Source organism: Hevea brasiliensis, chromosome 2 (genome assembly GCF_030052815.1).
Source record: "Hevea brasiliensis isolate MT/VB/25A 57/8 chromosome 2, ASM3005281v1, whole genome shotgun sequence".
Classification (NCBI taxonomy): domain Eukaryota; kingdom Viridiplantae; phylum Streptophyta; class Magnoliopsida; order Malpighiales; family Euphorbiaceae; genus Hevea; species Hevea brasiliensis.
The window spans coordinates 95701310-95713321 of NC_079494.1; positions in this window are offsets into that span (position 1 = coordinate 95701310).

The following is a 12012-nucleotide window of genomic DNA, read 5'->3' on the forward strand; positions in this document are numbered from 1 at the left end:
AAAACTCTCCTGAAATTTATCATTCCACATAAATTTTGCATTCTCCCTAAGCAATTTAGTGAGGGGTGAAGCAATGATTGAAAGCCCCTTCACAAATCGCCTATAATATCCATCTAATTCCAGAAAGCTTCTGACCTCTGTTACATTCTTAGGTGGCTTCCACTCCAATATTGACTTTATTTTGTGAGGATCCACCCTTATTCCCTCAGCTGATGCAACATGCCCAAGGAATGGCACTTGCTTAAGCCAAAATTCACATTTGGAGATTTTGGCATAAAGCTTCTTCTCTCTCAAGGTTTGCAAAACAATTCTCAAATGTCAATCATGCTCTTCCTCAGACTTAAAATATACAAGAGTGTCATTAATAAACACCACCACAAATGAATCCAAGTAGGGTTAGAAAATCCTATTCATCAAGTCCATAAATGCAACAGGTGCATTAGTCAACCCGAACAGCATGACAAGGAATTCATAATGACATATCGGGTCCTAAAAGCAGTCTTCGCTATATCTTGATCCTTCTCTCTTAACTGATAGTACCTTGACCTTAGATTAATTTTGGAGAAAACACTAGCACCCCTGAGTTGATCAAATAGATCATCAATTCTAAGCATTGGATACCTATTCTTGACTGTGATTTTATTCAACTACCGATAGTCAATGCATAATCTGAGACTACCATCTTTCTTTTTAATAAAAAGAACGGGTGCTTCCCAAGGTGAAGGGCTACACCTAATAAAGCCTTTATCAAGTAGCTCTTGTAATTACACATTCAACTCCTTTAGTTCTGCTGGTGCCATTCTATATGGTGTCATAGAAATGGGATTTGTCCCAGGCAGAACTTTTATCCTAAATTATATTTTTCGCTCTGGTGGTAGCCTAGGCAAGTCTTCTGGGAAGACATCCTCAAAATCACATACAGTGGGAATATCCTTGATGCTAGACTCTCCACCCGTGTATCAACTACATGAGCTAAGTAAGCCATATATCCACTCCTCATCATTCTTCTATCTTTAGCTGCTAAGATTACATTTGATGGCATACTATGCCTCTGACCTTGAACCACAACATGAATATATTTTCGGGTTTTAAAGGTCACCTACTTTAATCTATAATCTATTACCGCATGATGCCTATGTAGCCAATCTATTCCAATGATCACATCAAAATCTTGGAATGACATTTTAATCAAATCAACGAAAAACTCTACCCTTTAGATAACTTGAGGACAGTTGCAAAATATTTTATTAACCACAACCTCTTACCCCATAGGGCTAGAAACAAGCACATCATAACTCATGCAAACTGGCTTCATATTAGCATGACAAGAAAATGTAGCATTAACATATGAGTGTGTGGATCCAGGATCAAATAGCATAAATGCATCTAAGTTAAAGAGAGAAAATATACCGATAACCACATCCGACGCATCAACCTCATCCCTCTGATGGATATCATAAACTCCCATTACCCCTCCTCGGTCCATGAGTGGTAGAAGTCTATGGTCTTCTTGCGGACCCTTCTGTTTGAACTGGGACCATAGTAGGTCTAAAATTTAGGCACTCTCTTATAAAATGGCCTATCTGACCACATGAGTAACATCCCCTAGTAACACTCCTGCAGACCCCTCTATGAAGTTTTCCACATATATTACATGTGGGGATATAAGAGGTTCTACTCTGATTAGTAGTAGGAGAACTAGTATGAGAGTAGATAGGCTAGCTAAACTGTTTCTGTGGTGGTGGTGGAGGTCTAAAACTCCTTGACCTCTGATGATAGAAGGTAGCTTGGAACTTCCCTTTCTTACTGGATGAACCACCATGCTTAAATGTGGTCTGCTTTTGTGCCCTTTGCCTTCATTCCTTCTTATCATCCATCCTGCGATCAATCTCCTCCAATTCCTTTACATGGTTCACCATCTCAACAAAGGCAACATTCCTTCCTGCAGTTACCCATTTTTGTAACTCCTTATCCAGCCCATCTCTAAACCTCATCATGCATTTTTCTTCTGTGTCAATTAGACTCCCTCCATACCTGCTCAATCTAAGGAAGTCCTGGTCATACTCAATCACTGTGCATCCCCTCTACTTCAGGACAATGAACTCCTTCAGCTTAGAATCCATATACACTGAAAACATGTACTTTACATTGAATTCATTGAGGAAATCATTCCATGTGAGGATTAGTGGTCTTGCGCTACTGTTGGGGATCGTCTTTCCACCAGTCGTATGCATCCCCCTGAAGCAAATATATAGCAAAATCAAACTTTTGCCTGCCATCATAGTGCATGATGTCAAACACCCTCTCTAATCTCTCGAGCCACCGCTCGGCCTCCTAAGGGTCTGTCTTGCCTTGAAATTCTGGCACCTCATGCTGCCTAAACCCCTTATAATCCATCCTATCACGATTCTAAATCTAAGTAGCAACCCTCCTTAGAAGCTCTACAACTAGATTAGCTGGAACTTCTTGTTGGACCTGGTTGCTAACCTCAGGATACTGAGGTGCCACACTCCCCACCTCATCGTCTATCTCATTCTGATTATTAGTGGCCATCCTATTTGCTCAAGTACCTATATCAAGAGAAGATCACACTCATTAGATTCTTTTAACCATGGATGAGTAAACAAGGATGCAAATAACTTTATCAATTCCAATATTAAATATTCAAATAGTTTTACAAGTAATCAATTCGATAGTAGTAATTACAACCAAATCTATTCTCAATACATCTCCACATGTCTTGACCTGGGACTCTTTAACCTAAAATCTAATACCACTTTAGCATGTAACACCCAAACTCTATTTGCAGCTAGAGTAGTGTGTACATGCCCCTAAGGCACACCCAAGATTATATCTCAAGGGTTAATAATCACTCTGACAATTTTGATTTCCTTATTTCTAATTAAGCTTCATTTTAGGGAAAAATAGTAGAAGATTTAAAAATTTCAAATTTATTTAAGTCATAAGAAAATAAGATTTATAAGTTTCCCATCTATTTGAAATTTCTCAAATAATGAAATTTAGTTTCAAATTCAAGGTAGAAATCCGACAGAGTTTTCCTTAAAATTTCAAGTAACCCGTTAAAATACCTATCAACATTTATCATATTACTCCAAGACACGCATGAAACCTATGTGTTTCATTCACAATCCATCTCACAATAACCATGATTTATACAACTATCTCATTAATTAAGATAAATTTACTTGGAAATTTATAATATATACATATGAAAGTGTTTACAAAATACAAGACTTGTTTCAATATCCATATAGTTTGTAGAATTTAAATAGTTACACATTAAAAGATTACATTTCATAACATAATTGCCTAATACAATGTAATCTCCTAATATGTACAAAATAATATGGTGTCTTCTCACGTATTTAGCAAAACGTCACTCATTCGCCTTCACTCCCATGCCAGCGCTTGATCCTTACTTTTATTACCTAAGGAAAGTTCAAACAACTCTCCACTAAGTAAACTTGCTTAGTGGTGCTATAACTTATTGATATTATGTCATGCAACATGTATGTGAGCTAATCATGCATAATCTCATAAGACATGTTTTTAACAATTTTATTTCATTAGTACAATGTGCAATCTCACACAATCTTAACATGACATGACATAGCTTTTAATTATATAAATTTTTGTAATGTTTAGATTAATAACAATTCCAATCAAGGTGCATATTATTTCATGAATAACCTTTTTCACATACCCTTTTTCATTTATTTTCTCACCCTAATTATAATGTCTAGACAACTCAAGTGATTAGTATCCTCATTATGGCATAAGTCAAGTATCCTCATCATGGCATAAGCCAAGTGTCTTCATCATGGCATAAGCCAAATTATTATGCACAATTTCAGTTATTGACTAGTTAATTTCCTCATGCCACCTATTTCTAAACTTGTAATGGGCATAAACTCTATCAATATTACATATAATTTATTTAATCAAGACATGCTTATCGATTTCCCCTTTATTCACAACTAATTCATAATCAATATCACTAATATCACATAATTGCATTTTCCAATCAATTTGGGTAAACAGGTGTAGCAAATTTAAAATTCTACTAAAAATCATAGAAATAGGGTTTTATTGACATCTTTTTCAAAATTCAACTTTCATATGTTTAGTGAAATCTCCAATTTGAATCATATAAAAATTAGGTCTACATTTCAAGTTATGAACAAAAATATGCAACATGTTCCAGACTTCAATCACATTCAGAGCAGTAATAAAAAATGTAAAAATTATCAATATGAAGTCAACAAAATTAATTCTCAGCCATAACTACAAAGTTTTAGGGCATTCATTAAGCTTTCTAGCTGTTCAAGAATCACCCTATTTCAAGTTCTGTAACACAAGATATGAATTTTTAAATTTGATTACCCTGCTTCTGGAAATCATCAGGTTAGTTTCCAGATTTAAACAGCAAAAAGTTTTACCTTCTAACACCATCTTAACAAGGGAATTAGGTCTGGCATGAAACTACCAAACTCTAAGGTATTCATTAAAGTTTCCATAGACATAAAGATCATAGCAATCTAACATTCTTAGTTTAAGTTATGAATTTTTAAATGTGACTAATCCTGTAGCTTACTAGCAGTTCCAAACTTCCAACACACACTTAAGCTATCATTTTCATTACTTTGCATTTCTCCCTTATCCCTAGTGGAGTCCCTACTCAAACATGATAAAAAAATATAGGTTATAGGTTATAGCACTAACCTTACTTGAGTACTAACTATTGCCCCTCTTCCTTCAAGTCTCCACCAAACCCTTCAAGGAATTAGGTTTCTTCAAGCTTGAATCACCAAGTCTTCTTGCTCCATTTGCTTAAGCCTCTAAAAATGGTATGATCTACGGTTTTTACTTAGTGTCTCTTCTTCTAATTTGAGAGAATTTTGCTATTGAAAGGAAAAGGAAAGGAGGAAGAAAATGGGATAACTGGCCGGCTCCATGGAGGGGGAAGATAAAGAAATTTTGTGTAGTTTTTACCCATTAGTCCCTTCACCTATACCCATTGGTCCGTGATGTGTTTTCTATTTCCTATTAGTTATTCTTTTTTTTTTTTTATCATCATTTCTAATTTTCCTCTCAACTTAGTAATTACTTCAAGTTAGTCCTCCAATCTCTTGCTTACCCCTTAACTTATCAATTAGTGGCCGAATTTCTAGGTATGAATAGAGGTAATTTCACACACAATTAATTTTGAAATTTTATGAATACCTTTTAGGGTACATTGAGGATGTTACAACTATAAGGACTAGCATTTCAGATTGGGGACTTTGTATCGATAAGTAGTACCTGATTACTCTAGCTTTCTACTTTTTATCCAAATTGAGAAATACGCATAGACGTATCACTAGGGTAAGCCTACAAATGCGAAGATGATGTATATATGTATGTATGTATGTAGTTTTAATGTTCAACTGGACTGAGACACATACTACAATTGAATTATTCAATGAAAAGGAATATGAAAATTGCACTAAGATAGGATTGGGGCTAGTGACAAGTGGAGTTTTTATCCTTTTGAGTGCAAATAGAGCCTGATACTTTTTGTGATCCGTTAGCACTTACTGTGAGCAAGGTATAAAGGTGGCAATCAAAGTTGGAAATGGAATAGCACCACTACTACTCTCCACTGCTCCTTCCACTCCCATTGGTTCCTTGGTTACTATGATCTCCTCTATACTAGAAGCATTGTGTGAAAGGTTATATAACTCACAAGATCAAGGACCAATAATAGTTTAAGAGTCAAATAGAGTTGCATATTTCAAAACTAGGGTTTCAAATTGTAGTCTTGATTGTTGTCAATCCTGGAACACCAAAATGTGCCTCCACTAAAGTTATAGTGGGGTTATGGAAGACATTTATTTCATTTTTGAACTATTGATTGCGCCTAATACATATATTTCCAAAATCACTATAATGTTGTAACACTAATGCTCTCAATGAATTTTAATCATCTTTATTTACACTTCATAGTAAATCTTATTTTATTTCAACTTATTATTACTAAAGCATTTCGACTTATTTTTTTCCTTTTATTTTGAATTTAGTTATTCTCATAAGTAAAGACTAAATACAATAATTAATAAAATACAATTAATGATATAGTGCAACTTTAAGAGCATTGATCTATTATTAGAACTCACAGGATTCAGCAAAGAGAGCTCATGCAAAGAACACTTTGAAATGCTTCTTAATGAACACTGATTACATCTTAATGCCAGTGCATTCTTGATAATGCATTGACTCTTTATGCATTGATGCTTTGCTAGTTCTTATTTGCCCAAGCAAGTTACCAACCACAGCCTCTCGCTATAGCTTCATTTAGGTATTCATAATTACCTTGTTAGCTATATGGCTACTGGAGGAACTGAGTTGCAGCCCTTTGTTACCACATCTCTAATCAAACTTTTGTAGAGTTACCCAAGTTTGGGTGGTATGATAATAATAAATTTAGATAAGTGGTTAAGGAGATAACCAATGGTTTTTATTTCTCTCTCTCTCTCTCTCTCTCTCTCTCTCTCTCTCTCATAAAGCATTATTAAGTTAAAAAAATTGGCTCTCATTCTTTTAAGGAAGGCTTATCTCACACATTCCTTACTTTGTTAAATGATGGACTTAATTGGCCTAAAATTGAAAGTTTTGGAGTTATTTTAACCAAAAGCTGAATTTTTGTTTATTTGGTGTTTGACAAAAAGTTCAGGGGCTTATCTGAACTTATTTTCAAAAATCAATTGTTAAAAAAATAGAATTTTATAAAATTTAGGTAAAAGACCTATTTTGACCCTTAAAGGATGGGTCATAGTCACATAAGCCTTTAACTTTTTCAAGGTCTAAACAAGCCTTTCAAATTAAAATATATATATATATATATATATATATATATATATATATATATATATATATATATATATATATATATATATATATCAAATAAGTCCTTCAATTTTTTTTTTTTGAAATTAAGTCTTTTAAATTTTAAAAATAGATTAAATAATCCTTAATGGACAAATAAGCCCTTCAAATTTTAAAAATATAACAAATAAGCCCTTTTAACTTTTAAAAATATATTAAAAGAGATTGGACTATAATTTGCCTCCAATATGACTACAACCAAGGCCGTGCACAAAGATTTTCTATGCATATTTAATATGCAATATACCTGTGGGTATCTACTATATATCAGAGAAGATTGATAAGTTTTTTTATGGGTTTTTCATCTTTGTCATAGCCACTATCACCAACTTCATTATTATCCAATGAGATCTGATTTTGATTATTCTATTAAAGATAATCTTCATCATCATCATTGTGTGCCATCATCATCTTCTCTACAATGGTAATAATGTTCAAAAGGGTAATACATATTAAAAAGTATGAGATAAATCAATCAATATTCAGAGGTTATATTTTGGATTTCAAGGAAGGCTTCTTTGGTTAGCATGTGGGCGTGAACCTGAGTTTGAGGTTTTGAGTATAGATTTCAATTGGTCTTGAGCAGTGTTTAAATTCGTGTTCTTTGGTTTAGAGCGTTTGGAAGGTTATTTTTCAGTAGATTGGGCAATGATTGGCGTGCAACATTTCAATATGATTCATATTGATCCATATTTGATTTGTGACAACAAGTGGAAAAAACCAACTTTAGCATCTTTTGAACTTTCATAGGTGAATGATTATGCAATGAATGAAAAATAGAGAGGAAAGAGAGAAGATTAAAAAGAAAAAGAAATGAAAATTTTATTTTTAATTAATGAAATGTTATTTTTAATGTGAATTTTGACTAATTTGATCAATTAAATAAAATTTCAAATCAATTTTAAGAATTTAATTTAAATTACTAAAATTAAAAAATTTAAATTAGCAGGTCAATTTATAAAAGTGTTATTTTTTTATGTAATTAGATTTTTTTAATCAAAATGCCTATTTTGACCTTTAAATAAATATCAAATAGTTAAATAAGACCTAAAAATTAATCAATGGTTAAATATATCTGTGAGTTTAAATTTCGATCAAATAAGTTCAAAATGAATGGTATTAACTAATTGCGTTAAAAAAATAAAATAATATATTAAAGAATAAAAAGTTGTTTTATAGTTTAATTAATTAAAAATGTTTTTTTTAAATTAAATTTTTTATTTATAAAATTCAAAAATTAAAACAAAAATCAAACTTTGCTTGCCTCTTTCTACTTCTCTCATTTCTTTTTTTCTTCATCATCACTAAATAATGTTTTACAAAATTTGGGTTTGAGATTGAACGTGAAGAGGCAGCAAAGATGAAGCAGGATGTAGGCTTACGAAGAAGATACAATCTAACTATGAAAGAGAAAGTTCAAATAAGAGAAAAGCATAGGTGGCTAATGGGTATCTTCATCCTTACTCCAAGTTTATTTAGTAAAATTCTCAAATTTGCTACAGGAAATTTTGAAAAAATTGGGAAATTAATTTTTTTCTCATAATCTTCAATTCTCTACAATTCAAAAAGCAAAAGATGTCATATTTGAATATTTAATTTATTTATTGAATACAACCCTAACCATCATTGTGTCTTTAGTATTTTGTAGTAGAAGAATTTAAAGGACAACTAGAAGAGTAATCCAAGGTCAAAAGAAACCAATACAGAAATTTCAATAAAATTATTACAAGGAAAATCACAATATCACACCCATCCCTACGATTTAGAAACTTGATGGAGTTTTCCCTAAAAATATAGCTAATTGAACATGTGAAATGACACAACCCTAATACATGTAATACTTTTTATCACATTTAAGAATATAATCTAGTGCAAATAATTTATTTAATACTATTTGGTACCTGATTCATTTATTTCTATTAATTATCATTTCATCCTTTGAATATAATACATATTGAAGAAAATGTTTTCATAATCATAATTAATATACCCTTGTTTACATTTAATAATTAAATGCAAACATTTCAATCTTACAAATAAATTTAAACTTAACTCTATAAAGAGAAATTTTTGTCTAAACACGATCTATTATAAACTTAAAATATAAATATGTGAGACACATATATTTAATAGGTGGATTTCACCATGCACTTATACTCATTTATATTACCCAAAATTTAAATTGAGAGTTAAGTTGTCTTATTGCCTAGTAGGTACATCATTCTCCTTAACAATAACCCAAAACTCTACATAATGATTCACCTACTCAATTCACATCCTATAAGAAACTTGCACGCATTCGAGAACCACTCTTAAATCAAGAAAATATAAGAAATTAAATAAATACAATTTTCCCAAACTAGTCTTTGTTTTCCTTCCTTGTTTCAAATTATCATATTTTAGCTTCATTGACGCTCGAGTTCTTTTGATTAATATATTTATAACATCGCAAGATTTTATATTTGTTGAACATTTTTATAAGGAATTTACTGCCTTGCACACATCTTACATCTTACTTTCCACCATTAATCCTTTTATATCTTTATCACATTCCATAATTGTTCCTTCATAATCAATATTTATCCCTACATACTTTTCTGTTTGTTCTAGGATTGCTTATTTACTATATTATTCATATGTCCAACCTTCAACCCAAATTTTCATAAAGCAAAAATATATAAAAAGAACACTAGGACAATAAATCAGTAATTAAAGTTTATGAAATTATGAATAGAGCAGCCATACTTCTAATTTAGTTGATCACATTTGTATCTCTCACAGTTTTATTCATCTTTAAACACTACTCATATTTATATCCATAACTTTTTCTATAGATCTTATGTGTAGATTTAAAATTGAGGAAATTAATAATAGCTAAACTACAATTTCAAATTTGGTTGAACAGCTTACCCCCCTGTAAGGCATAACATGATCCCATAGAATACCTAATGAACTACCAAACTTCACCTACCGATAAGTCATTAAGTACCCTACAACGGATTTTAAAATCATTTTCTTACTTTTTAGAAGTGGTGAACATTTCTAATAGGTATTAAAACATTTAATTAAAGTTTATTAACTAGTTAAAGTTTTTGTTCCTTTTTATTTTTTCGCAAATTTTAGAAAAATTTCAGCAGAGTGCCGTCTGTATTTTGATAAAACAGTTCTTCAAATACCTGTAAAAAGTACTTCTAATGATTTATCTCATCAACTTCATCAAATCAACATCCATCACAACCAATTTCAACATCATTTCTCAAATTCCAAAAATTCAAATCAGTAATTTCCAATTCAAATAACATCCAAAATAATACTAAGTAATTTCATTCAATTTTTTTTAAAAAAAATACTTTCATTCATATTTCATTACAATTAAACAAATTACATTCATCCAAAATTTACTTAGAAAAATCCAACTAATATTATTACAAACTTTATACAACTACTCATGATCAGTTTTACATGTACATATATTTATATACATCAAAATAATTATTACAATCAGGGTATAAAATATACCCGATAGAACTTCAAGAAAGGTGGCTCCACAATCCTTAGCAGCTCACTCTACTGCTTCTCTAGTCTCTATATCTATGACAGCAATAACAGCTATCGCTGAGTACTATGACTCAGTAGTGCACAACATACTGAAATAACCTTTGTACAGAATTTAAATCATACTTATTCAAAAATTGAACTGAATATGAGAAATAAATACAAAACATGATTTATATGCATTTAATCTAAACAATTTTATTTCGAAAGTCTCAAAACAAATTTCATAAAAACACACAGTTATATCATGTTATTCAAAACAATAATCATCTCAATAGCCAGAGGCTTATGAGAAAGTCACATCACAAGGCTAGCTAGCTCAAATATATGGATATCAATTCAATTTCTTCTTCTACTGGCACACACTTCAACACTTCAGCCAAAGAAGGAATCAAAATTTGAAACTGATTTCCCCCACTAGTCATGTCAGTGAGGCATTCAAATATATGGTCATGACATTGTGGTTTCAAAACTGTCTTAGCAATTTACTAAACATTTATTGCCATTTCAAACACAAACAAATAAACTTTCAACTATTTAAGTCAAAAGCATAATACACATTTTATGCACTTTGTAAATGAATTTTAAAGAATATTGATGTTATGCATAAACCTTATACGAGTTGCCTTTTGGCCTTGACTCGATGCCTCGGGTTCTTTTCCAGTTTTCTTTTCCAGTGAAACACACAGTTTCATAGTGTTTCAGTATCACAACTTATCATAAATCTAAAAATAATTTTAAATCTACTTATACCTAGCTTAAATATGCTAAACTTAACGTTCTTTAAAATTTGTATTTCGAGGTTATTATTCACGACACTATTCAAGTCAATTTGTTGACTTTCTAATGCTTAATAGGTATGGAAATTCTAATTTCACCCAAATACCACATTTTGGTTACCTAATTTGTTGGTTTTGGTTCTTTTCTCAAATTTTAAGTCTTTTAGGCAAAATTTCAAATTTTTAGTTTTGGTGTCCTATTTTTCACTATTCCATTGGTCATGTTGCTATTATAATTTGGCTAAGTTTTCTTCATAGAAATTGTTCCTTATTATCTTAACTTTATTTCCCTTTTTGAATCACTCCATTTGGAGTTTTGTAGCCCAAGTTATAGCCATTTGAACATGGTTGGCCGGATTGGTCTAACCTAGATTTTCTGGGCACTAATTTGGTTCTAGCAGTTTTAGGTTACTAATTTTGGGTGGCTAAATGATTTAGTTAAGGGAATAATTTGGACTTGTGTTCTTCATAAAAGTTGTAGGGCTATATCTTAGCTTTCTACTGGTAAAATTTCAGGTCATTTGGATCTGCCTAGCCCAAGTTATAGCTAAATGAACAAATACTAGTTATTTGGTCATCTTTGTACAGGTCAATTTGCCTAATCCGAATTTGGCCAATTTGTTTACTATGCTATGGTAACTTTCTGGGCATGATTCCTGAATGAAAAATGTGTCATTTTGTGTCTAGTTTCATTCCCAATTGCCCTCACACTAATTGGGTTTGTAATTTTTCA